Source organism: Prionailurus viverrinus, chromosome D1, assembly GCF_022837055.1.
Source record: "Prionailurus viverrinus isolate Anna chromosome D1, UM_Priviv_1.0, whole genome shotgun sequence".
Classification (NCBI taxonomy): domain Eukaryota; kingdom Metazoa; phylum Chordata; class Mammalia; order Carnivora; family Felidae; genus Prionailurus; species Prionailurus viverrinus.
This window is the reverse complement of record NC_062570.1, coordinates 29,219,992-29,244,905: the sequence shown is the minus strand read 5'-3', so window position 1 is coordinate 29,244,905 and position 24,914 is coordinate 29,219,992. Positions and strand designations below refer to the sequence as shown.

Here is a 24,914-nt window from a genome sequence, read left to right as displayed (position 1 = left end):
TATCTGCATTTCAGAAACTGTGGAATTAGAATACCCCAGAGAGAGGCCCAATAATCTGTATTTTTAGAAATCTACTTAAATGATACAGATGATTGTTCTGCCAAGTTTAGGAACCAAGTACCTCATCTAAGCCCTGCCCTTGTGCAGATGAGAAAATGGATGTCCTCAAAGGTTTAATGGCCTATGAGTTAACCTTCAGTGTGTCAGAGCAGGGACTAAACCCAGATCCCCAGACCTTCAAAGTTTCTAAAAGTTTGAAGTGCAGAAAGGTAGGTCTTCTCAAAGGGTAATATGCCTAAGAATCACCTGGAGTCTTTTTACATTCCAGAAGCTGTTCAGTACACCCAGGGAAGGACCTGAGATTCTACTGGTTTAGCCAGCAACATAACAATGCCAGCGCTTCTGGTCAGGGGCCACATTTTAAACAGCAAGAACTCAAAGGAACCTGGGTGGCTCAGTTAAGTGTCTGACTCTTGATCTTAGCTCAGGTTGTGATCTCACAGTTCGTGAAATCGAGCCCCACATCTGGCTCTGTGTTGACGGTGTGGAACCTGCTTGGGATTTTTCTCTCTCAGTGTCTCTCTTCCACTCCCTTGCTTGTACTCTCGCATTCTCTCTCTTAAAATAAATAAATAAACTTAAAAATGTTTAAAAAAGTAAACAGTAAGAACTCAGAGTTTCCTGGAGAGTCTGTTAGAGTGGTCTGGGCCTCATACCTAGACTTAGAGATTAGAAAATGAAGTACTTTCATTTGAGTATGTGACAAATACTATCTTTGACCAGTTGTATAAGTGTGTGATGATCTTAGGGGAAAAGATGGTGGTTGAAGGGGACAAAATGAGAAGGGAAGGAAATGAACTGATGTGGGCCAAGGAGGTAATGAGTTCTCTAAAGCATAACTCCCACATTACGGTTACACAGAAATTGTAAGGAGAAAGTTGAGGCAATTATGCACATAAGTCAAACATCCCAAAGTTCTTACTTCATGGATCTGGACAAGTGGATATTTTTAAACCTGATTAATCCAGATAATTGGGGTGGGGAAAGTCAGTTAATCAGTTCCTATACTTGCCCCACCAGACAGTGAAGCAGCATGCCGGAAGAGCGTTAGAGGTCATTTCGAAATGGTTAGCCCTACTTTCCTGAGGTCTAGGAATTTTGCCATCTTTTCTACCCTGGCCTTTCCCTCTGTGTGACCTTCAGGGAAAACTTCCATCTGCGAACTCAAGCACTGCTTTCCAGCAAAACCTAATTATCCAGTCCTGGTCACTGGCCACCCTCTCTCTGTGGAAATTCACTTCACTGCCATGAATTGCATATTTGCCTAAGAGATGGGTCAGGCAGATTAAGATATATTGTCTTGATTGTTGGATCCCTGTTCCTTCTTCCCTTCCAGGGAAGTTAGGAAGCAAGGTAATTGAGGGTGTGTTCTTGTGTGTCTTGTGGCAGAGGAACCCATTCTCAGGGCCCCTAACAAGGTGGCTCTGTCCAGGGAGCAAACCTGACTGCATTATTTAGATATTATAAATCATCATATCTCCTTCAGTGCTGCTGGCTCCCAGCTCAGGATGACTGATGGGCAGAGATCACATACAATGTCCCCGAACACTCAACTTCCCTGGGCCCTCCTGTGTGGAGCTCGAATACTTAGATGCTGAGGTTTTGATTTCACAGGTGGTGCATCACAGTCCACTGGGCAGCTTCAGGAGGTGGGGGAGGCAATGGCTCATGTATGGGACTCAAGATTGGACCCTCACTGTATCTTTTGGTTCACTCAGTATCCACATGGCCATCATTAATCTCCTTCAGTCCTACTGCCCATCTATTAAGTGAGATATGTAGTCTTACCTAATTCATGGACTCTTATTTAATTACTGAGATGCTTTGTTTTTCTATAACCTGATAGGAGCTAGTTTACACAATAGATACCTTAATAAAACCTCAGAGCAATTTTTAAAATTTCAGTGATTGCTATGGGAATCTTTTTGAGGATTTGTTTCTGAGAGATATCTTTCCTTTTCTTGGCTTCTTAAACATAGTATATTTAATGTTCTTTCACATTGTCTTAATGACCCAGGGTCATCATTGTGAACAGCGCCTATTGAAAAATGCTGTGTTTTGAGGATGCTGTCTGGAGCTATTGAAGTGCATGATTATTTGTTCCTATTTAAGATAAACCCCAGTTGCAATGCTGTTGAGTTCATGTGTCTACTCTTTATAGTTTTTCCTTATTCTTCTTTGCTGTGAGAATGCCAGTCATCATTTTTTGCTGCTGAAATTTAATTTATCTTTACACAAAATATGTCTTCCTGCCCTGCCCACCTCAGTGCCTCGAAGTTTCTATTTTGGCAACAGTTCTGAAAGTGTGATTCATTTACCCTGTGATCCGTTGATCCCCAAGATGCTTTCAGGGGATCTGTGAGGTAAAAACTGTTTTCATAGTATTAATAAGACATATTTTGGCTTTTCAAATGTGTTGATACTTACTCTGATGGTACAAAGGTAATGGTGGGTATACATGCTGGAATCTTTATTTTTAATTTTTGTCTCATTTTAATGTTTAATATAGTAAATATCAAGAGATATAATATAGTAAAGCACATTCTTTGAGGTCCTAAATCAATTTCTAAGTGTCAGTGGATACCGAGACCAAAAAGTTTGGGAACTGATATATTATGGTGACAGATTAACTCTTACTCCTTACATACTATTGCCTCATTGGAACCTGAAAACAATCATGAAAGAGAGGCTGGTAAGGAAATAGTGCCCTCAACTTTCTGCAGAAGGAATGGAAGAATAATTGTGTTGTAAATCTAGATTTGAATCTACTTTTTCCAGACCCTGGTCAGGATATGCAGCACTACAGTTAGCCCAGGGAAGGTGACACAGCCAGATTTATGCAACTTTATCTGATACTAGTATTAAGTCAGGTCTGAGTGGCCTCCTGAGGTGTTCTTTTAGTTGTTTATGCTCTTTGATGCATAGATTGTATGTCATTCGTTTTTTTTTCCTTTGTCTCCCCGACGACCCCCACATCCTCTTGTATTATTTTCCCACTCCCTGTACGTCTCCTCTTAAATGCTGTCTTACGAGAGAGGTTGTCTCTGCCCACCCAGGATAGAATAACATGTACTTATAGCTCCCCATGCACTTCAGCCTGCTGTGTTTATTTTCTGTGCACCACTGGCACATCAGTTTGTTGACCAGTTCTCCTCTCTGGAATCTAAGCTCGTAAGTGTGTGCTCAGGTCTCTGTGTGCCCCCATGTATAGAACTTCACCCAGCACAAAAAAAAGTGGTCAATATTTGTTGAATGAGAGAATTAATATTTTGAGATGTTTGGGACTTTTTTTTGGAATCAGTGGTCATGTCAGATAAGTACCCTCCAAGAGAAATTCTGGATTACTCTGTATTGGCTGCTATACATCTGTCACCACCCTCCTCTGAGCAACAATAGCAGTAATTGACTATCCTGCTTAGGAAAGAGTAAAATATGGGGATTAAGAGCACTCCTTCTTAACTGTGTGACCCAGGTCAAATAATGACCTGAGCTTCAATTTCTTGAATGATTGCAAGATGTCTTAGGTTGCTTTCCTCAAGAAGCAGTCTCTGAGACTAAAATAGGAGTTTTATCAGGAGTCCAGTCAACAAACATTCTGTGAGGGGATGAAGAACCAGATCAGGTGGCTTGGAGAATTTTAACTGAGCAGCAGTCGTAACAGAGGTGTGGGCCCATCTTATGTTGTCTGTGGTGCCAAGAAAGCCTTTGAAGTTCACCTTGATGAAAGCCAAGGGCCCATCTTCTGGAGCAGCCAGTGGTTGGATGCATTCTGCTAAGGAAAGGGGCATAGCATTGGGCAGGGCCACTCACCACCCCAATTTCCTGAGGAGACTCAGAAGACAGCACTCCTCACAGCTGAGGAAATGAGTGTTTCAGTCCAGAAGAAGGAATCTGCGCAGTCACACCACGGCCTTCACCATAGAACATGAAATGAGAAGATTCATGGCAAGTGCTTGTCAAACAGTAATTACTTGATACATTTTAGTTATTATTACTGTTGTAAGATTTCTGCACAGTTTTTATTACTGTCTGATGTTATTGTTCCTCCACTAGAAGACAAGAATTTTATATCATTCACTGAAGTATGATCAGTAATTAATCAGGCACTGGAACATAGTAGGCTTTCAATACATATCTCTTAAAGGAACAGATTGTGTTATGATTAATGCTATGTGTTTGTGTGTGTGTGAGTGTGTGTGTGTGTGTGTGTGTGTGCATGCCCTTACTCACCCACTATAGTGTAAGCTTTTTAAGAGCAGGGTATGTGTCTTATACCTTATTATTGTCCTTGTTACCTGTTTGAAGGGACCATTCCTTAGGTGCATTCAGGGCTATTCCCATCTGGCCCCACCTCTGCTTCTAGGCTTTCCTAGAGGTCACACTCCCTCCTGTGTCTGTACATTGAACACGGCACCCCTTCCGCTGGGACTGCCATATCTGAACTTCTTGGATGTGCTAATTCCTCTTCACTCACCAGCTCTGGAGTCATATAGGACCCTTCCACACCAGTCTGGTTCTGTCCTTCCTGTCTGCTCCCAAATCCTCTGGCTTCCCCCTTTGATGCACGTACCACACTCCATGTTACAATCATCTTTATGACCCTAAGACTTCAACAAGGATTGTCTCATTTGTCTGTATTCCTACTACCTGACACAGGTATTGGTGGTCTAACAATGTGATTAATATGCTTTTATATAACCAAGGAATTGTAAAGAGTATTATAAAAAGTATTGTTTAAAACTTCAACTAATTTTAACTGGACTATGCTGAACAATACAACAATAATACCACAAATTTATTTGATAACTTTCCCCTGACAAGTTCAAAGAACTATGCATGTTCACTATTGTTCTGTCCTCCACACTTGATGACTTAGGTGAATTATGTTGCTTTTTGATGGAAGTCAGCTGGGCTTCCACCCTCAGCACTGTCTGTATGAAACACAGGTAGAATCATTTATCATTACTGAATAAATGGATGAATAATGTAGTTATGGGCTAACTAGGAAGACCTAAGGTCTTTTTGACTCTTTTCTATTGCTCCTGACAACAGCATACTTGGAAGTGAACAAGATGTGTCACAACACTATTAGACTAGATATAGGGAATTTTCTTCCAAGTAAAATCCATAAACCTTAAAATAATTAACTAAATCTTAAAATTTCCAGCCTAGTGTGTGACCTTTCCTGCCTTAAAACTCCTTTAACAGTTATCAGAATTCTTAGCTGTTTAATTCACAGTTTTGGACATCTTTCTTTTGTTCTGACTTGCTACTTAAATCTTCCATTGTCATTTAATATTATATCTGTTTCTGTATTGTTTCCCCTTTTATGCTGTGTTCTGCATAACAGTGGGAACCTGTTTATCACTAACTGCAGTTCATAAAAGGCCTAGAAATTCTCTGACCCCCTACAGATGCCTCTGTGAAGGTTAGAGAAGGAAGGGAGATAACAAGGGAAGGAGATAGAAAGAGGATACAAAGGGCTGAGGAGGGACCCTGCACTTAGGTCCTGGGCTCCTCCACAGTCCCTGCCCCAACCGCAATGGAGCAGCTCAGCTTTTATAATTCAGTGAATTTCCAGTGTAGGATTTCTTTGGCAGAGAAGGCTCTGCCACTTAAAAACATGTTTCATAGCCACAAACAACGGACACATATGAACCGATGTCGGTTCTTTCCCTACTAAAATCTAAATTCCACGAGGGCAGGGATTATAGTGAGTATAGTAGGTAATCTTTCATATATAAGATGAGAGAATAAGTTAATTTGACAAAGAAGGAGTTATACAAAGATGGTCTTGATTGATATCTGATTGGCTTAAGATATTTAAACATAAGGGGTCCCTAGGTGGCTCAGTCAGTTAAGAGTCTCACTTCAGCTCAGGTCATGATCTCACAGTTCATGAGTTTGAACCTTGCATCAGGTTCTGTGCTGGCAGCTCAGAGCCTGGAGCCTGCTTCAGATTCTGTGTCTCCCTCTCTCTCTGCCCCTCATCCACTCACGCTCTGTCTCTCTCTCTCCCAAAAATAAATAAACATTAAAAAAAAATTTAAAAAAGATATTTAAACATAAGAGGGTTTTGAAATTGGGATGATTTAAACATGGCATTATCATAACATTTATTGTTTACATTGAAACCATTCATAATTACATCAGTCAACAGATGTAGACAATGGCTGCCTCTAGTAGAGTAGGACATAATTGACTGTCTTGAATGACATCTCAACGGGATCTTGCTTGAGGGAAAATTTTAAGATTTAACCTTTGGCAAAAAAGGATTTCAGGTCCTATTAGTTTCTGCCTTGTAAGAGTGGTTATTACTTAGAGGACACATCCAGTGTTGGTCTTGTTGCAGATTACTCACTTCTCCCAATGTTTAGGTGTCTGAAGATTGGAACTACAACCAGAAGGATAAAGGTTCCTTTTGGGGCTGAATGAAATATCCTATCAACAGTCCCTGGCTCCTGTCTCTCTGACACTGAGGGCAGCAGTGAATATGCTTTCAAGCTGACAGGGAGAGTAGCTATTATATGCCATCTCTGTTACCATTCCCCTCCCAAGCCCTTCATAGAGTCCTATCCATGAAAGTGGATTGGTTATTCTAAGGGCAATACCAGAGATGAGAAGACAGAGTCAGGGAACCACCATCGCTAACAAGGACATTACTCTGGCAATGGGGTGACTGAGGTAGAAGACCCATGGCTGTAACATGGAAGGTATCTGGATTCAGGGGACATTCATTTTCCAGGATTTCCCAGGCACCCTCCTCATGTGTGTATGACAGAGTGTGTGATCATTTGCCACATAAAGCATTGTGGTTGCCTGTGCTGAATTTAGGGAGTTCACAATAAAGTAGAAATGAGATGAACAAGCCCAGCAAAACTCCTTTTCAATGTTGGTATTAGGATCATAGGATTTAGATCAAGCCATTTCAGAATGCCCCTGTTATGTTTTAGGAAACGGTTTGACCTGTAATATATCCAAGTTTATGTGATACATTCTATTATAATCCTGTTACACTCTGTTCATAAAATTACAAATGTCTCCCAGGAAGAGGGTGAATCAGATGTTTTATTGGCACTGCCCCTGGCATGTTTATTCGGTCTGGGGTCAGTGCATGATTATTAAACCCTACTGGAAAAAAAAATAAATTGACATTCTGGACTGAAAATCACATCATTGCCAGGTGGTGTGCATACTAGCTGTGTACAGATATTATATGTCCCTGCAGTCATGAAGCAATTTATGTGCTGGTGTGGATTTCTTACAAGTTAGTTCATCCTGTTTCCCATAGAGCAGCTTGATTGGATGTGAAAGTAGCCTCTCCCTCCTCTCTGCAATAGGCCTCCTAGAAACTGGTTACACAAAACCACAAACCCCATTTCATCCCAGCGGGGGACAGCTGCCATCACATCCCCCAAAGGCGTGGGGTGCTGGCTCCCTCCTTCCTATCTGCACTCTGTCCTCATCCCAGAGCCTCTCTGAGGGGCTGTCACTGTGAGCAACTTGTGGAAAAGGCACTGGAGCATCCCGTCCCCACTGTGGAGGGGCCGCCTGGGGGGATGATGAGGTGCTTGGTGGCTTCTGATTAGATATTAGCCCACTGAAGCCTGACCTCAGAAAGGTGGCCTCTCCTCACTGAGCACCCTTCCTCACCCTTCCGAATCAGACTTCCACAATCAAACTTTTAAGATGATGTCTCTTGTTGCTGATCTCTTGGAGTTCTTGGGCACAAATGTTGATTTACTCAGACCTTGTTTTCCAAGAACAGGTTATGGCCTGAAAGAAGCTGGGTCTGTAAAGCTAGAAACAAAGTGAAAGGGGAATCTAGTCATTTGGAGTCTAAAATTAGAGACCATACAAATGAGACCAGAATGAAATGATGTGTGCAAGAGTATTCGATTCAATAGATATTGACTGAGTGATTTCAATTTGCTAGGCCTGGTGCTTAAACCTCACTCCACTTTACCCCATCTCTCTCCCCCCCAAAAAAACCCACCTCTCCTGCCTATAATGTGCTTGGCACACAGTGGGCATCTTTTCTTGCTTATCGTAAGAAAATTGGGAAAAGTATGATGAGAAAGCAAAACATGAAAATATCCATTGGCTCCTAACTACAATTTCCCTGAAGTCGTTTAACAGGGCAGAATTTTCCCCTGGAGCCAGAATCCTCTAACCGAGAGCCATCAGTAATTTTCCTCAGAAAAGCAGTCAGAGTGATAAAATAACTTACAATTCACTTTCCAGAATCGTCCTACCTCCTCCGCTTCCTCATGCTGTTTCCCTGCCTTACATGCTGGTCCAACTCTGCCTTCTGAAATGACAATATTTCAAAGTTGCTTCAAGTACTACCTGCTCTACATCTTGAGTTCATCTCTTGGCACCACCGTCCCCCAGCTAAAGAGTACAAGATATTTCCTTTAAATCCTGATGAGGGGTTCAGACAGCATGCTTTTATTGTGTTATTTCTGGCTAGGTTTACATGTAGGTATGACTCGAGCTGTCTTATCCTCGGCATTGGACAGTTAGATGATGAAACACAGGAAACTGGGTTACATTAGTGCATTAAGTAATTGATTTTTAATACTTTTCAACCACTGTGTGTGAGGCCCTACTGTGTGTCAGCAATGGCACAGGGCCCTGGGGAAGCCACTGTGCATGGCATGGATAATCTGGTATTCACTGAGCTTCCTTTTAGAGGGAGATTCAGGTGACTGAACAGGTGTTTACACTCTTGCAGTGTTCGCAACCTTAGCACTATTGATATTTGGGGACAGAAAATTCTTTGTTATGGGAGACTACCCTATGTACTATTGGGTTTTTAGATCTCTACCTCTGACCCTGAACTCTACTCCCTATATCTCAGTAGCACCTCTTTCCTGACCCCTAGTTTGACAACAAAAGGGTTGCCAGACATTGCAAAATGTTCCTTGTGGTGTCAAGTCACGAGGTTGAGCATTATTGCTCTAAAAAGATAAATGTAATGATAAGTACAGGTTCTATGGGAGCCTGGAGAAGGGATGTCTAAGATTTTAAGGGTCAAGGAGTCAGGGCCCCAGCAGGAAACAGACAACACATTGCATTGTGAAGAATTATAGGCAGATTTAATAAGGGGATTATTTACAAGTTATGAAAAGGGTATAGGGAACCCACACCCAAGGCTAGTAACAGCAGGATTGTTCTTACCCCAAGGTTAGTAACAGCCAGAGGGGTGAAGTTGGCAGTTGCTGGATAAATGGGGAAGAGTTATGTGGAAAGGGCTGACTGGAGAGAAGCCATGCTCTTTGGTGAAGTGACTCAGGCATGGGACATGACCCTGCTGGAAAATTCACATTTGAGCTCCCTTCCCTTCCTCTACTGGGCTTCCTAGTGGTCACCCCAACCAGAAACCAATGGCAAAGACCCAGTTCATGGAGCCCATGTAAATCAGACACTCAGAGAAAAAAGCGGAGCAAAGAAGGCTGACAAGTGTTTCGAGAGGGTTGAAGAGGAAATATCTCTTGTGGCAGCCTTCCCAGAAAGAGTCAAATCTAGGTTAAGACCCCAAAGGATAAGTCAGAGTTAGTTGGGAGAAGGTAGGGGAAATAACACATGTGATTTCTATTCCATAATATTCAGTTATAGGATCGTTGCTACATTTATAGTCTCTTGAGCCCCTGCTACCCTGACATGTGAGAAATTCAATCTAAGTCATGTTTGGGGAGACACCTTTCTTCTCTGAAGTATCTAGAATGCTCAGGAGATGGTCACTAGTTGTCAGTCCTCGGTGGTAGGAAAAAGTCATTCCTTGAATAAAGGAAAAAGAAAGGGAGGGAGGGGGGAGAAGTAGATTTCAGCTTCTGGATCCATCTTCATTATCACCCGGGTGAGGTGCTGTCGATTACTGGGCATTTGCATAGGAATTGAATACATGGTCTGCTTTGGTGGAGATGCCTCTATAAACCACACCACCTGGCTGTCCATACTCCCTACTCACCCCCACCTGGCTGGCCCATTCCCGCCTCTCTGAGTGAAAACTCTTTGTTTTCCGGTTTCTTTAAAACAAAAACCTGGATGGTAATCATCTTCTAGGTGCCTAGCAACTGCTTGAGACCCCACGGCACAAAAGCCATTAACAATCCTGATGTAAGAAGCTCAGAATGGAAAGCTCAAAAAGCCTGGCACCTTTTGGGGATTGGGAACAGGGAACCCCTTTGATTCCTTCTAACCTTCTATGGCTTTGAGGACAAAGCACACATCAGTTTCTTAGCAGACCAGCCTGCTGTGCTACAAAGTGGGGGATTGAACCAACCTTTGGCAGTTTGGAGGAATCAAGGCCTATTCATTATGGCATAGAAATCCACTGGGGCCAGAATTTTACAAAATGGTAAGACAGAGGAAGATAGAATACAGAGGACCAGAGAACCTAGTAAACCACTAGAGTGGTAGAACTTTTATTGAGACCTGTGCCATAACCCCATCACAGTAGAGGAGTACACAAAAGTCTTTTGTATGTGCTTTTTTCATCCTCCACAAAGGCACATGAGATTCTAATGAGTCAGGCAGTTTTTACTTTGCACCAACACAGAAGCACCCAGATGGTAAGTATGTAGGTGGGAGCACACAAAAGCCAGCAGTCAGCCATGAGACCCAAACCCAAAGCTTCCTCCTGGTTAGGCCCCAGTGAATACAGTAGTCCTTACAGAGCTCCTTCTTGCACAAAAATTAAACAGGCAATAAATTGTGCATGGCTTTCTTATTTATTTGTACCTGTTCATATGTTGACTCTTTAGAATGAAAACATGGGAGCCAAGTGTTTTCCTCAACACAGCAGGAGCACTGACTCATCGGTGGCTGACCGCAGGTCTCCTTCTCAAGTGCTCTGTTCTTCCATCTCAGGAATTAACCTGGCTACCTCCTCCTGTCTTTTCTGTATCCCACTTCCCCATCATCTCACCGGTGTCCTTGCTAATTCGACAAAGTTAATACCTGATTAATAACTCCTATGATAGAAGAGTTCCTGGATGAGTTGTAGCCCCCATTTACAATCTGCTGGTGATTGAAAAATTATGTTCAGTTCAGTAATAATTGATGGAAATGGTTTCTTCTCTTCTGCAGCTGATTGGCTTTGTAATTGTGATTTAATAATGTAAATACCACTTGTTTTCTTCTCAAGATGAATTACCTTCTGATTTGCTAAGCTCAAGGCTCATTGCACTTTCTTATATCTTTGTCCCTTATCATGGGATTATAGGTGAGATCTATTCATTATTTTGCTATATTTTCTTTGCACACACACACACACACACACACACACACAAATACACACTAAATCAATGGTTGGAAAGAAGACATTCTTTTTTTCAACCAGATATTGATTATCAAATGTTAAACCTAATACTTTTAGAAATAATTTAGAGCCAGAAGGCCTGGGTGGGTAAGCAGGTGTACACAAATGTATACAGAGTTAGAGGTTTCTCATGAACTAGTATTGTCCTATTTCCTAAATGATGAGGAACTCTTGAAAAAAATAGCTGTTATTTTGTGATTTATAAGAAAAACATATTTGGTCTTTGCTCAGTTTCTGACACAGAGCTCCTAAAACCCTTGAAATTTCCTGTGATGACAGAAAAAGTATCTTCTGTTATGCTAATGATGTGACTTTGGAAGCACCTAAGGATGGAGGATGGTTGCCAGGGGAGCCAATCCTGTTGTTAGAGGGCTGAGACTCTCAGGGTCCCCCATCCCCATGACACCACGTCAGGCAGGGGACAGGGGCTGGAGACTGAGTTCAGTCATCAATGGCCAGCAATTTACTCACTCATGCCTACATAATCAAGACTCTAGAAAACCCCAAAGGGCAGGGTTCATAGACTTCTGGGTTGGTGAACACATGGAGATTCAGGGATAAGGGAGCACTGAGAGGACATGGAAGCTTCGTGCCCCTTTCCCCATGCCATGCCCTATGCATCTCTTCCATCTGGCTGTTTGGAGTTACATCTTTCTATGATAAATAAATAATCTAGTAAGTAAAATTTTCCCTGGGTTTCATGAGCCACTTTACCAAATCAATCAAACCCAGGGAGGGGTCACTGGAATCTCTGATCCATAGCCAGTGGGTCAGAAGCAGAAAGAACAGCCCAGACTTGCAATTGGCCTCTGAAGTGTGGGATTAACAGTGTCTGTGGGACTGAGCCCTTACCTGGTGGGATCTGATGCTATCTCCAGGTAATTAGTGTCAGAATTGAGTTGAATTGCAGAACCCCCAGCTGGTGTTGAATTGCTTGGTGTGTGTGGGGGAACCCACACAATGGAATTGGTTTCAGAATTGCAATGGCTCTGTATTTTCCTTTCTATATTGAATGTTGCTCTACTGCTATGCATGCATACCATATGTGTATCTGTGTGTTTGTATGTGAATAACATGCGGCATGAAGTAAATACCACACTGTTATTTACATTAATTTTATGATGTACCATTGGGGTACAATGTTCTATAATTAAGAAAACCTCTAAAGCTATGTGTAACTAGAGCAAGCTCAAGGCCACAGAAAGAAGGTGGCTGACACTATGCACCCTGACTCATTCTCCTAAGAAGCTCCCTGTCTGTATAGTCCTGGAAATCCACGGGCACCATCTGTTTAGCTACCAGGCTCTAGGCACCTGCCCTGCATGGCATGGAACACAGCAGCCCCTTCCAATGTCCTCATTTTTGTACACGATCCTTCAATCCAGGCCTGCCCTGTTGGAACCCAGTCACCCTTACAATCCTCCTTGCTTTATAATATATATATAATATAGAATATATTACATATATATATATATATATATATATATATTTCAGTACTCTTCTCCTTCTCTGGGTAAGATGTGTTAATTTTGACAGAGGCCTGCTGGGCTTATGTGGCCACTAAGTACAGGGAAACCCAGCAAAGGCAAGCAGGAAGGGTGGCACAACAGGGGCATGGTGAGAGTAATTTTAGAGGCTGGCAAGCCTTGCTTGAGCTTTCACATCCCACCCAGTGTGCTGAGCTGTGGCATTTCCCAGAACCAGAGACAGCCCCAGGTTTCAAGGGTAGAAGTAGGATTCACACTCCAGACTTCCCTACCCAGGGGCTTCAGGACTTGATCAAATGCTGGTTGCTATCCAGAGACTGATGATAAGAGCCCAGCATCCCTATGTACTGGGCCAGAAGGACTGCCATGAATTAAGTTGAGAGAAGAACTGTGGCTAAGGGGCTAAGAAATAAATGGCCCAGTGCCCTCATTTTGTAGATAAGGAAACTGAATTTTCATGAAGTGAAGTGGATTGTCCAGAACTCCTGGCTAATTAGTAGCGGAGTGAAGACCAGAATCTTGACCTCATAGGGTTCCAATAGACCTGGGTTCTCCAGAGAAACAGAATCAATAGGGTAGAGAGAGAGACAGATAAGATTTGTTACAGGAATCAGCTCGTGTGGTTATGGAGATACAAATCCCATAATCTGCCATCTGTAAACTGCATACTCAGGAAACCTTCTGGTATAATTCAGTCTGGTCTGAAGGTCTGAGAACCAGGTGAGAAGATGGTGTAACTCCCAGTCCTGAGGGCAAAGGAGCCACTGGTGTAAGTGCCAGAATCTGAAGACCTGAGAACCAGGAGCTCTGATGTCCAAGGGCAGGAGAAGACAGACATCCTAGCACAGGAAAAGAGAGAGAATTTCCCCTTCCTCCATCTTTCTGTTTTATTCAGGTTCTCAATGGACTGGATAATGCTTACCACATTAATGAGGGCAATCTGTTTTACTCAGTCTACTGAATCAAATGCTAATCTCTTCTGGAAACACCTCACAGACACACCCCAAAATCATATTTACCAGCTATCTGGGCATCCTTTGCTCAGTCAACTTGATACATAAAATTAACCATCACATGGCCCCTCAGATCTTGGTTCTATTCTGGTGTAGCCATAGATCAATTCTGACAGTGGAGGTGCAAAGGAAATTTAAGTTGTAGTACTGAGTGTTGGGCCTTTCCTACTGCCAATGCCCCTTTCCTTGTTTCTCAGTGTCTGTTTTCTGGTTGAGAAGAGATAGCAAGATGAGCCACATAACTAAGAAGGTATATTTTTAGCAAAGGTAGGGGAGGACAGAAAGCAGAGAGAAGCGTCATTTTCCTGCATTTAGAGTGTACCCTCAGATCCACGAAAATGGGTCTCAAATCATATAAGTGGATGATTAGTTATACCTGTAAGACATTACTCCAACCTACCCATCTAGAGGAGGGAAACAAGAACAGCTACTTGTCAAAATCTGCATGAATAGGATTCTTAGAAGGGAACGAAAAGAATTAATTTCCCCCATTAATACAAGACATTACCCTCAGACACACACAGTCTTTCATAATTGTCAAAACCTCTTTCCTCCTCATCACCGAGCAGCAACAGCACAGTGACAGATGAGAGCCACCTTGAAATTGCATGGTGTCTTTATTATTGTGCCTGCATTTTCAAGACCCCAGATAAAGCTAGGGTGGCATAGGTCAATTCTGCAGTGTGCATGCCTGACTGCAGGAAACTTCTTATGTTTCCATATAGGTCAGTGACCCTGAGTTTTTGGGTTGGAACTTTGCCTATCAACACCATGGTCATAAGATTTCTAGAACTTAAAGAATTATGCAGGATTCCTGGTCATAGACTCTATTGCTAAGTTATGAAAGACTATAAATGACCTTAGAAATCATCTAGAGCAGGTTTTTATTTGATAGGAGATAAATAGTTAAGGCTTGGGGTGCTAAAACACTTACTCAAAGTCACATAGCACATTAGTGTCAATGCTGGGGTTAGATACAGGTCTTCTGATCTCTAATTCAGTAGTTTTCTCCACTTATTCCTGCTCTTGGCAGAGTCATAGAAGACTGTGTGTATGGTGACTTCTATGGGGACTAGGCTAAGAAGGGAAGCCAAGAAGATAGATGTCTTTTGTGAGAGGTCAGGTTAATAAGAGTCCAAGTTGGATGATAAGAGGCAGACAGACTTGCCTAGAATAGCACAAGGTGCAGATGTAGAGAGCCCTTGACAAGAAAGTTTCCAAAGGGATCCAACCTCACAATAATGGCTCTTGGCCCCAAAGGCAGAGACATTGCCCATTGAGTGCCCAGTTCCTAATTCTTCCTTTTCAGCTGCTGCTCTGAGTGTGTGAGCAAAGCTATCTCCTGTGAAACTTCAGAGCTCAGGCCCTCTAATTCTGTGAAGTGTGCAGAATGTCTCCGATGCAGCCAGCATGCCAAGTGTGCTGCTTGGCTTAGTGGGTGTTTTGCCTGGAAGCTAATACAAGGATTTCAAAAATATTAATGAACATTGATAATTAGCATCATTGTCATGTGGCTGTGCTGTTGGGAACTAATACTGGGAGAACATAAAAGGGAGAGAATAAGAGAAGAGGAAGGAGGAGAGAAAGTGAGGAGAGTCAGGCTGCATCAAGGCTTCAAGTGTAGAAACTGGGATACATTCTTCCTCAAAAGAGCATCTCCCCAATAACCTGAAAAGGCTCTGGCACTGTGTCCATGAGTTCTCTGGGCCATCCTAACCATTTTAGAAGGTGCAGGTATGGTAGATGACATGCCAGGAATTTGAGCCAGGATCTGTTAAACCCCAGATGGATTTCCATCCTTTGAGCTGCAGTGCTGATCCCCTTGTTGCAGTTGATTTAGTGTCCAAGCAGCTGCTCTAGTCTATAATCCCATGGAAAACTGTAGTTAGCTCATGGGTCTCAAGTTCCAAGGAAAAGAGCACTTGAAGTCATTCTTGACCTTCATCTAGCAGAATCCTACATCTGAGAATGCACAATCTCCTTGGGGACCAAACCACTTCTTATTGACTTTAAAAGTGTGGGTGTTGGGACAGCCCCACAGGCAGAGTAAGGTGCAATCAGCAGCCCAGGCCAATCCTGATGGCAGGACTTTCCATGCCCTGGGAGTACAGTGGCCACATGGATTATCATCCAGAACAGGATACTTTTGAGAGCAGAAGGTGACCGTTAATAATTAGGCTTGGAAAACAGGTGTCAACTGACAACTTGTCCCAGACAAACCTAACTATAAGGTCACCCTACTTATAAAAATAACAAAGACGTCCTTGGTGTTGCTATACAAAAAACATTAATCCCCAGGGAAAACAAGCCATGTGCAGTTGGTATTGGAAGGAAAGGTTTAATTCCCCCCAAACCACATAAGGAGCACAGCATTCAGCCGATGTGCTCTGTTATTAGAAATAATTTGAAGAGTTTGGACACAAGCTGAACCCCAATGGATTTTGACCCTCTAGATTTGCTGTGGGCTCAAAAAGCACATTTTTCAAAGCACCCTTAGGTAATTCTGGTGTTGGATACTCACTGACCACACAGTGGCATGGGACATTTCCATACCTCCAACATATTGTTTTCTGGGGCACCAGGGTGGCTCAGTCAGTTAAACATCTGACTCTTGATTTCAGCTCAGGTCATTATTGCATTGTTCATGGGATCGAGCCTATCAAGCTGCACACTGATGGCTCTCTCTCTCTCTCTCTCTCTCTCAAAATAAATAAATAAACTAACCAAATGAATTATATATATATTGAAACTGGAGCTAGGTAACTCGTCATTCCTGCTTAGGCTAATGCAGGCAAGATCAAATCAAACTTTCTTAAGACGTCTATAAGACATACACAAATGAAACAAGTAGTATCTATTCAGTGCTTTGATTCGTTTTTTTTAATTATTGATTATTTATTTTTATTTTTTTTTTAATTTTTTTTTTCAACGTTTATTTATTTTTGGGGCAGAGAGAGACAGAGCATGAATGGGCGAGGGGCAGAGAGAGAGGGAGACACAGAATCGGAAACAGGCTCCAGGCTCTGAGCCATCAGCCCAGAGCCCGACACGGGGCTCGAACTCACAGACCGTGAGATCGTGACCTGGCTGAAGTCGGACGCTTAACTGACTGCACCACCCAGGCGCCCCAATTATTTTTTAACGCAGTAGTTTATTTCAACTAAAGTACAGAATTTATTCTCCTTTTAGTTGTTAGTAATGAAATAGCCTTGTTGGTTCAGAGTGCAAATAATGGTAATGAAAGAAGAAACCCTGTAATAAAGAAAAACTTTTCAAATGCCCTTAATGTTTTGTCAATAACTTAGCTGTTTCGGCTGTGCTTTCTAAAAGCAATGATTTTGTTTTCTTCAACCTCTATGTCTTTTTGGTTTGAACTGTTTATATCTGTCTACATTTGGATACTTTGTAGAATATAAATGTTAGCTACTTCTTTAATTAAATAGTCTGCTTTGTTCTCCAAATGGATTTAAGCTTCTGCCCTCAGTCAATTGTTTGCCTCTATGGGAAATCCCGGAGTTTTGCATTCTGTATCCTCATGTTCTCTGTCTTCCTCTCTCACTGTGTGTGTGTGTGTGTGTGTGTGTGCCTGTGTGTGTGTGTGTGTGTGTGTGTGTGTGTTCAACTCCTCTCTTCTTTATCTGTCATGCACTCTGGACTTCCATTGCAAGGCTATGGGCCACATCTTTGCCAGTATGCTGACTCTTTCCATATCATTCACTCAAGACTACTCCCTCTGGGTCAGCAGTATCATCTAGATTATAAAACTCTCATGTCCTGGTTCTCCTTGTGGCTAATGAACCAATCTCAGAAAAGAGACACAAGTAAAACCAAACTAACCACATGTTTTCACTGTACTTTCGACAGGAGCAACTCTTGCCTTGATTCTTTGTGTTAGTAGATCTGGGCATTCCCATCCATTTTGGGCTGATGAAGGGCATTCGACACTGTCAGGCCCAACCCTGGCTACCAGTACCTTGCAGTGTGGCAAGGTCCCATTTGCCAGACTCACTTGCTGGCATTCCAACTGTATGTCTCTCATGGAGGCCAGTGGACAGTCAACAGAAGGCCTGAGCACACTCTGAGTATGCAGAGCCTTATGGACTGCTAGGTCTTGAGTGCATTCTCAGCAGAAGAAGCCTGGGAGCGTATAAGTAGAACTGGCACTTGGTAGATAAAGGCCACAGGAGCCTCCCAGTCTACCAACTAGGGATGTAGTCCCTTGTTGTATGTCAGGGTCCCCTGGACAGTATTTAGAGGATGCCAGTGATGGCATAATTTAGCCAATATGTAAGCATGGGCACAAAAGTATGTTTTCATAGTGCTCCTTGGTTGATGCTATGTGCCACCTGGGACAAGACCTCTAGGCCCTCCCTCCTAGACCTCATTGCAAAAAGTTTTCTTGACCTGTATTCTCCTGTCCCCACATACCAGACAAAACTCTCCATATCCCCTGTATTTGGCTTTCCTCCTTCTGATAAAGTGCCCATGTACCAGAATTTATCTTTCTGGATAGTCCTATCAGATGAGTCATTTGAGCCCTTCTCTTCTTGTGTCATCCCAGGTGTTCCATCAGAAAAAGGGAAAAATTTAGGAAACTCACCACTGCCAGGGAACTCCTTTGAGCCCCCAGTTCCCCAGAGCATTATTAATGTACTCTTTCCCCCACTAGAAGCTCAGCTGACTTTCCCAGTCACACATTGATCTTGTCATTAGCCAACTTCCTGTCAGCCTCAGGGAAGACAGCCAGCAAGGCAGTCTTGGAGAGGAGCACACCACCCTTCCCTCAGGCAAGGTCCTGGTGGTCACAGTCTGAGAAAGGTTGTCTGAGCCCAAGACAAAGAGCTTCTGTCACCACCAGCAAGTGAGACATTGACCCAGAGGCTCAGTCTCCAAAACAAAATGACTTTAGCACAATTCAATTTCTTGTATTAATTAAGGGAAAATGAAACCATGGGTTTATCATACTTTTCATTAACTCCAATGCAACAAAGGGATGTATCTGGGAGTTGGGAGCAAGTGAGGATGGAATATACTGCTGTCCATACTCCCTGGTAGTTCAGAGTTGCTTATTGTCAGCAGCATTCTAAAGAGAGTCAGAGTGTCAGGGAACACAGAGATGGTGGAGCAGGCCTGGCAGAGAGAGAGATTAAGTGGAGAGAGATAATTTGGTGAGGGTTCAGTTTCCAAACCTTTGGCAATTGGATGTAGAATGAATAGATACTGTGTGTTCATCCTACATGAGATGCATATACAGCTCAAGGAAGTGGAAGGTGTAATCTCATCTTAGTGTGTTCGCAATTTAGAAATGGAACACCTACCTTATCAGAAGCAAGTGCAGGCAATACAAGACTGAGGTCACATGAGCAAATTGTACCAAGTGCTGAGATTTTACTCCAGTTCCCACTCAAGCATGTTTCTAATGCTTCTGTCATTCAAGAGGAGGCTCTTATGTTGAGAGGTATGTGATTTGAGAATGAGGCCAGGAAATCCCTAGGGAGGGTGAAGAAACCTACTTTCCAGCTTATAGGTTTCCAGAAGACAGTTCCCCCTGTACTTCCTAGGAGGAATAAACCCCTCTTCTAAACTGGTCACTCTTTGTCTCCACGGATGATGGGTGACTAATGTCACTGTTAAAGTTATTTGCTCAGCAGCCCTTGGACCTTGTCAAGCAGGGATAAGTCCATTATCTAGAAGTGAGGCAGCACATCTGATTCTCCATCACCTTCTTAATCTACCTCTGCTTGGGTCAAAGGGTTCTCCTTACCCTTGATTCTCTATTCCAATACAGCCCTTATTCCCAGGTCCAGCATTGGGCCTGTAGCTGAATACCAAAGGCAAGTACTCCTACTACAGTAGTCCAGACACCTTTAGTTCATAGGGAGAAAGGCAAGAACCTGTGTCAGTCTTGGATGCCAAGCCCAGATTGTAGGCCAGCCTGACAGCAGTAAAGCTGGTATTTTGATCTGCTTGTGGCTCACTTTATGTGATTATGTTCTACTGGCCAGGATCCTGGAGAGAGAAATGGATGAGTGACAAGATTGTGGCACATATCATCACATGCACTTCTGATATCTACCTTGCCCTACATACCTCAAGGGCACAGAAGCCACTGGGAGGGAACTACTCCAGACAGTTCTTTTCCTTGACCTTATCTTGCTCCAGACCTCTAGGGTAGGAGTTCCAGAAAATATACAACAAGCCAGCCAACCCACACCTTGTTTGATATACTAAGCGCTCCTTATAGGAGCAAAATCTCAGTTCCTTGCTAACTTGAATGGATACCTAGTTTTGGTGAATGGACAAGAAGCTATTGTCTAATATAGATCAAAAAGCCTAGGTGAGGCCTAAATAGGTCAGAAGCATTCACACAAGCACCTGGACTTTGGATTCCAACTTTCCAAGTTTAGTATTAATAAGGACCATCTATAATAGCCCTTCTTGCTGAAGGAACAGGGAAATCCTTTTCGAGAAATCCTACCATGTGAGCCAGATAGACCCTGGGGTGTCTACACAATTCCCATTCCCAATGGCTTCCTTCTCTTCCTCTTTCTCTTTCTTCTCTTCCTTTCTCAGCCATCTGAGTCCTCTTTCCCTCCTCTGGCTATTCTCTTCATGATGCCATTTTCTCTGTGTCAATACCTCCTTAAATTCTTAGCCCTCCTCCCCCTTCTCATCTCCTCGTATTAATTTCCTCTAAGACACCTGCCCCAGGCATGTGCCACTGTGAGCCATCTCCTGACAGATCTCTTGGCAAAAGCTGTGACAGGTGCTGACATTTAACCTCACAAAGCAGTTTCCCTGGATAGAGCATCAGCTTTCAGCGGCATATGAGGAGGGACACTGGGGTTGGGGCACCCAGAAGGGGACTTTTTAATTATTTCAAAGGGAGAAGCCAGGCAGAGTTTGCCTCAATATGAGGATGCTTGTTTTGGATGGTGTGAATAGTATGGCAACGGAATAGACTTCCCTCTGAAATCATCCTTGGGGATATTTGCACAGGATGGGGAAAGATATTCTGTCAGGGACAATAATCCAAAAAATGGAAGGCTAAAATCTTTGATCCTCCATGGTGTTTCCAACTGAAATTCTAAAGAGTTGTGTGAGGAAAAGAAGGAACGATTAGGCATAGGAATGGTGACTGAGATACAGCTGGCATGGGAGGACAGGATGTGAAGGGAAAAAGAAAGAAGAGGAACAAGGTCAGAATCCTTCCAGATTTTACTCTGGATTTCCCATTTCGTCTCCTCAGAGATGAGGATGATGTTTAAGTTTCTTCCAGCTCTAATAAATTTTTCTGACCCACTGCACCTTACGAGAGGGATCTAAAAATGATTAAGAACACTGAAAACTAAGCTGAGGGACAGAAAAATATACAGTGCTCCAGTTGTGGGCTCATGAGATTATAGACTGCCCAGGGTCAAGGACCTTGTCTTCTACATCATCTCCACCCCACATACAGTGTCTAACCCAGCCCTTCTCTCACAGTACATGCAGGTAAGATAACTGCAGGTGATATCAGGGAAAGCAGATCATGCCAAGGATCCTTCCCTGAAGCAGTTTCTTGGTCTGCCCCTCCGTTTCTAAGATGCCAGACCCTATGCGTGGACATTGTTCTTTGCCTTCTGTGACTGTGTTAAGTCAGAATACGCGTCTTTGTAGAAGAATCCCCCTTGTGCCCACAGAACCACGGGGCTTGCTTACTCTGTCCCCAGGCACATGCCTTGCATCTAAGGGGCCCTAGTCCAGGGACCTCCCACATCCCATGATAAATGGCCCCATTTGTATTCTTGAAGATCTTAATCTCACTAATACAGTGTATTGACTTCCTTAAAAGTACTCATCTAAGGAAAGAAATAGCCCATTTTTTATTTTTTTTAAATATTTATTTATTTTTCAGAGAGAAAGAGAGACAGACTATGAGTAGGGGAGGGGTAGAGAGAGAAAGAGACACAGAATCCGAAGCAGGCTCCAGGCTCTGAGTTTTCAGCACACAGCCCGATATTCGAACCCATGAACCATGAGATCATGACCTGAGCTGAAGTCGGATGCTTAACCAACTGAGCCACCCAGGCATCCCAGAAATAATCCATTTAAAAAAATATATTTCTGCCAATGGCTTAGAATTCACTTACTTTTCCTCCCAATCATGTTATATTGGGATGCCTGAATGCATAGAGCAGGTTGATAATGCTTTTGGGTTATTGGCTTATTAAGAGACATCTCACCATAAAGCAAAACTGTGAAGCAGATTTGGAACTCTCATTTTCATGCATTCTGTCAGAGAAAATATTGTAGCCCTTTAGGCTTTAGTCCTTTAGTTTTTTTCTTTAATCCCTTTTGAAAGTGTCTTCAGAATCTTTCCTGTGGCACCTGGGCCATCTTGCTTGCACCCCCTCTACCTTTCTTTCCTTCCTCCTTCTCCTCCTCCTTCCTCTCTTGTTCCTCCCTCAGGTGTTTCTCCCTGCCCAGTTCCCTTCCTCTGCTTCCACATCAGCAGTTTGTCTTCTTGGCAGCCAGCAAAGAGGATTAAAACATGTGTTGCCTTCTGCCCTTTTCTCTGCAGCATGGAATCAGGATTTTCCATTGCAACCAGAACTGGAGAGGGCAAGGAAAGCATTAAACCCTGCAGTTTCCTAGGTCTCTAGGCATTTAGCAACCTAGATTTGTTCACCTAGTATTCAAAGCAGTAACAAAAATAACATCTCAATCACCTTCAGTGGGCTTGAGATGGGGAGGGATTTCAACATCCTCTTTCCATTTCTTAGCAAAGAAATCCATTCAAGAGAATGAACACTTTGTAGTAAGATCATAAACACTCAGTGAACAGTTTGCTTCAGGGGTCCAGATGCCCGGCTTCAGTGCACCTTACTGAGCGCTATACTCCCAAGAGGGTGTCTTTTGAGATGCAGACTCCACAAGAATCCCCTTACTGAGGGGCATTCAGTAAGCTCTGTTGACCAAATGGCCACTTCACAGACCCAGACAGTTAGAAATGTGTGACAAGAGAGAGCTGAGAACAGCACGTGGTGGTGCCTTGTAGCTTCACTGCTCACTGTGTGGGTCCCAGACCTGCAGCATGGAGATACTCAGGCATCTGTTAGAAATGCAGAGTCCCAGGTCCTGCTCTAGACCTATTGAATCAGAATCTCTATATTTTTTAGATCCCAGAGGAATTTATATGCAAATTAAAGTCTAAGAAGCACTTACTTTATGGTACAAACTTGACAAAATTCATTTTATCACTTAACGAGGTAGTATTATCATAACGATCCCTATTTTGCACAAAACACTCTCTTCCTTCTTCTTTTTTTTGCTGTCATATAATTGTTCCATAAAAATACCATTACAGATAGTGAAAATACATCCCCACATTCCAAAGGGTGGTTGTGTTGCCCTGTAATTGCTTCATGAAGAATCCAGAATCTGCCCTACTCATACAAATGCAGAGAATTACTCAGGGCCCCAGCACATTGACCTCCACCTTCTTTGAGGTTGGTTATCCCTTCCCTTTGCACAAACCAACACTTCTAAGTTGACTGGCATCCATAAACTTGCCTTATCAGGGACTTTAAGACAGCGCTTATACTGTGTAGCATGATATAGATCTATCTCATTCTCTCCAAGGTAAGCAGGTCAGTAACCTTGCCTGAGGCTCCTGCCAGGCCCTACTGCAGGTGGCTCCTTTGGTCAAATGAAGTGGAGTTTAATTACTTGTGGTAAATGCACCGCAGCACATTTTGAAAAAATAATGGCCTGTTAGTAGTACCAAGGCAGACTTTCAATTCTGCCATATTTATTCACTGCAGAAAAGGTACAGTGCATTTGGGAAGTTGTTTTGGTGTGATATCATTGTTGTTTGATCCTTTAAAATACTTAGATTGGTCCACCAACATAATTTCAATAAGTGAGGCAATTTTTGTCTTTATAGACTTCCTGAAATAAGTGATCTCAGAATCTTCTTCAACTGTGAGATTCTGTTAACCCTAAGAGAAATAAGAGGGAAAAAAAGACGGGAAGATGTTTATATCCCTCCAATAAATCTTGAGGAATTAGTATATGAATTAGCGTGAATGACCAAATGTCTGCTGTGGTACAGGGCTTGTGACCAGCACCACTACCTTGGGATCCTGGTAAATAGGGCCCTACGACCCTATTTCTCCCATTCAGGGTGCGTTTCCAACCTCTACCCTCAGCCATTCTTCACGTGGGTTTAACTAGATTCCCCAAGATTCCCACACTTATGCCTGTGGGCTTGTACTGGGACCCAATCAACAGTTCCTGGTTCTAGGAGGGTGGCAAAGGATTGCTCCTGCTGGAAGGCCAACATTTCTTTCATGTAATTACATGATATTGGGCTACCAGAATTGGTGACTGCAATTGTTTATATATAGAGGGTCCCCTTGAAAATATTTTGCCAGGGGCCCCACACCTTCTTGGGATATACTTGGTAACTAATGGAAGACCCTGGGTGTTTGGGACTTAGGGTGGGAAGAGGAGGCAATGAAGGCCACATGAGGTGAAAAGCAAGTGGTCTGGGGAAATGGGCAGGGTGGGGGAAAACTCCCCAAGGCTTAGACTTGAATCAAAATCAGGTTGTTAAAGCACCTGTCTCTCTACCCACTGCCCATCACCCTACCCCTCAACTTCCTGCTGTTTCACATCCATAGTGGACCTAAACTTAGTTGATGGAGCATCCATTGGATAGGAATATGTTTATATGTGTGTTTGAGGAAAATTATAATGAGTTGTTATCTTCCTAAAACTGTTTTCACTCTAATGTCTGGAGCACAAAAAGGAATCAGGCAACAGGCAGAAAAGAAATGCAAATGGCTGTACTTCCTCCCTGGCCTTTGTGTTGGCTGGGTTTTCATGGGAGCCTAGTGCTTTGACAGAACTGAAAACATTTGAATTTCAAGGCAGAGGGTCTGTTCTATTTGTGCTGAACCACAGGGATGGGAATAAGGGACAAGACAGAGGGACCAGATTTTTGTAAGACATGTAATGGCTGTAAACAATATACATTTTACA

At 42.9% G+C, this 24,914-nt stretch overlaps 1 protein-coding gene across 2 annotated transcripts in view; it reads left to right on the top strand.

Annotated features, from left to right (window-relative positions):
- Positions 1-24,914, top strand: part of LOC125147204 (opioid-binding protein/cell adhesion molecule-like) — a 1,066,615-nt gene that overhangs the window by 1,022,765 nt on the left and 18,936 nt on the right. The gene's annotated exons all lie outside the window — the stretch shown is intronic.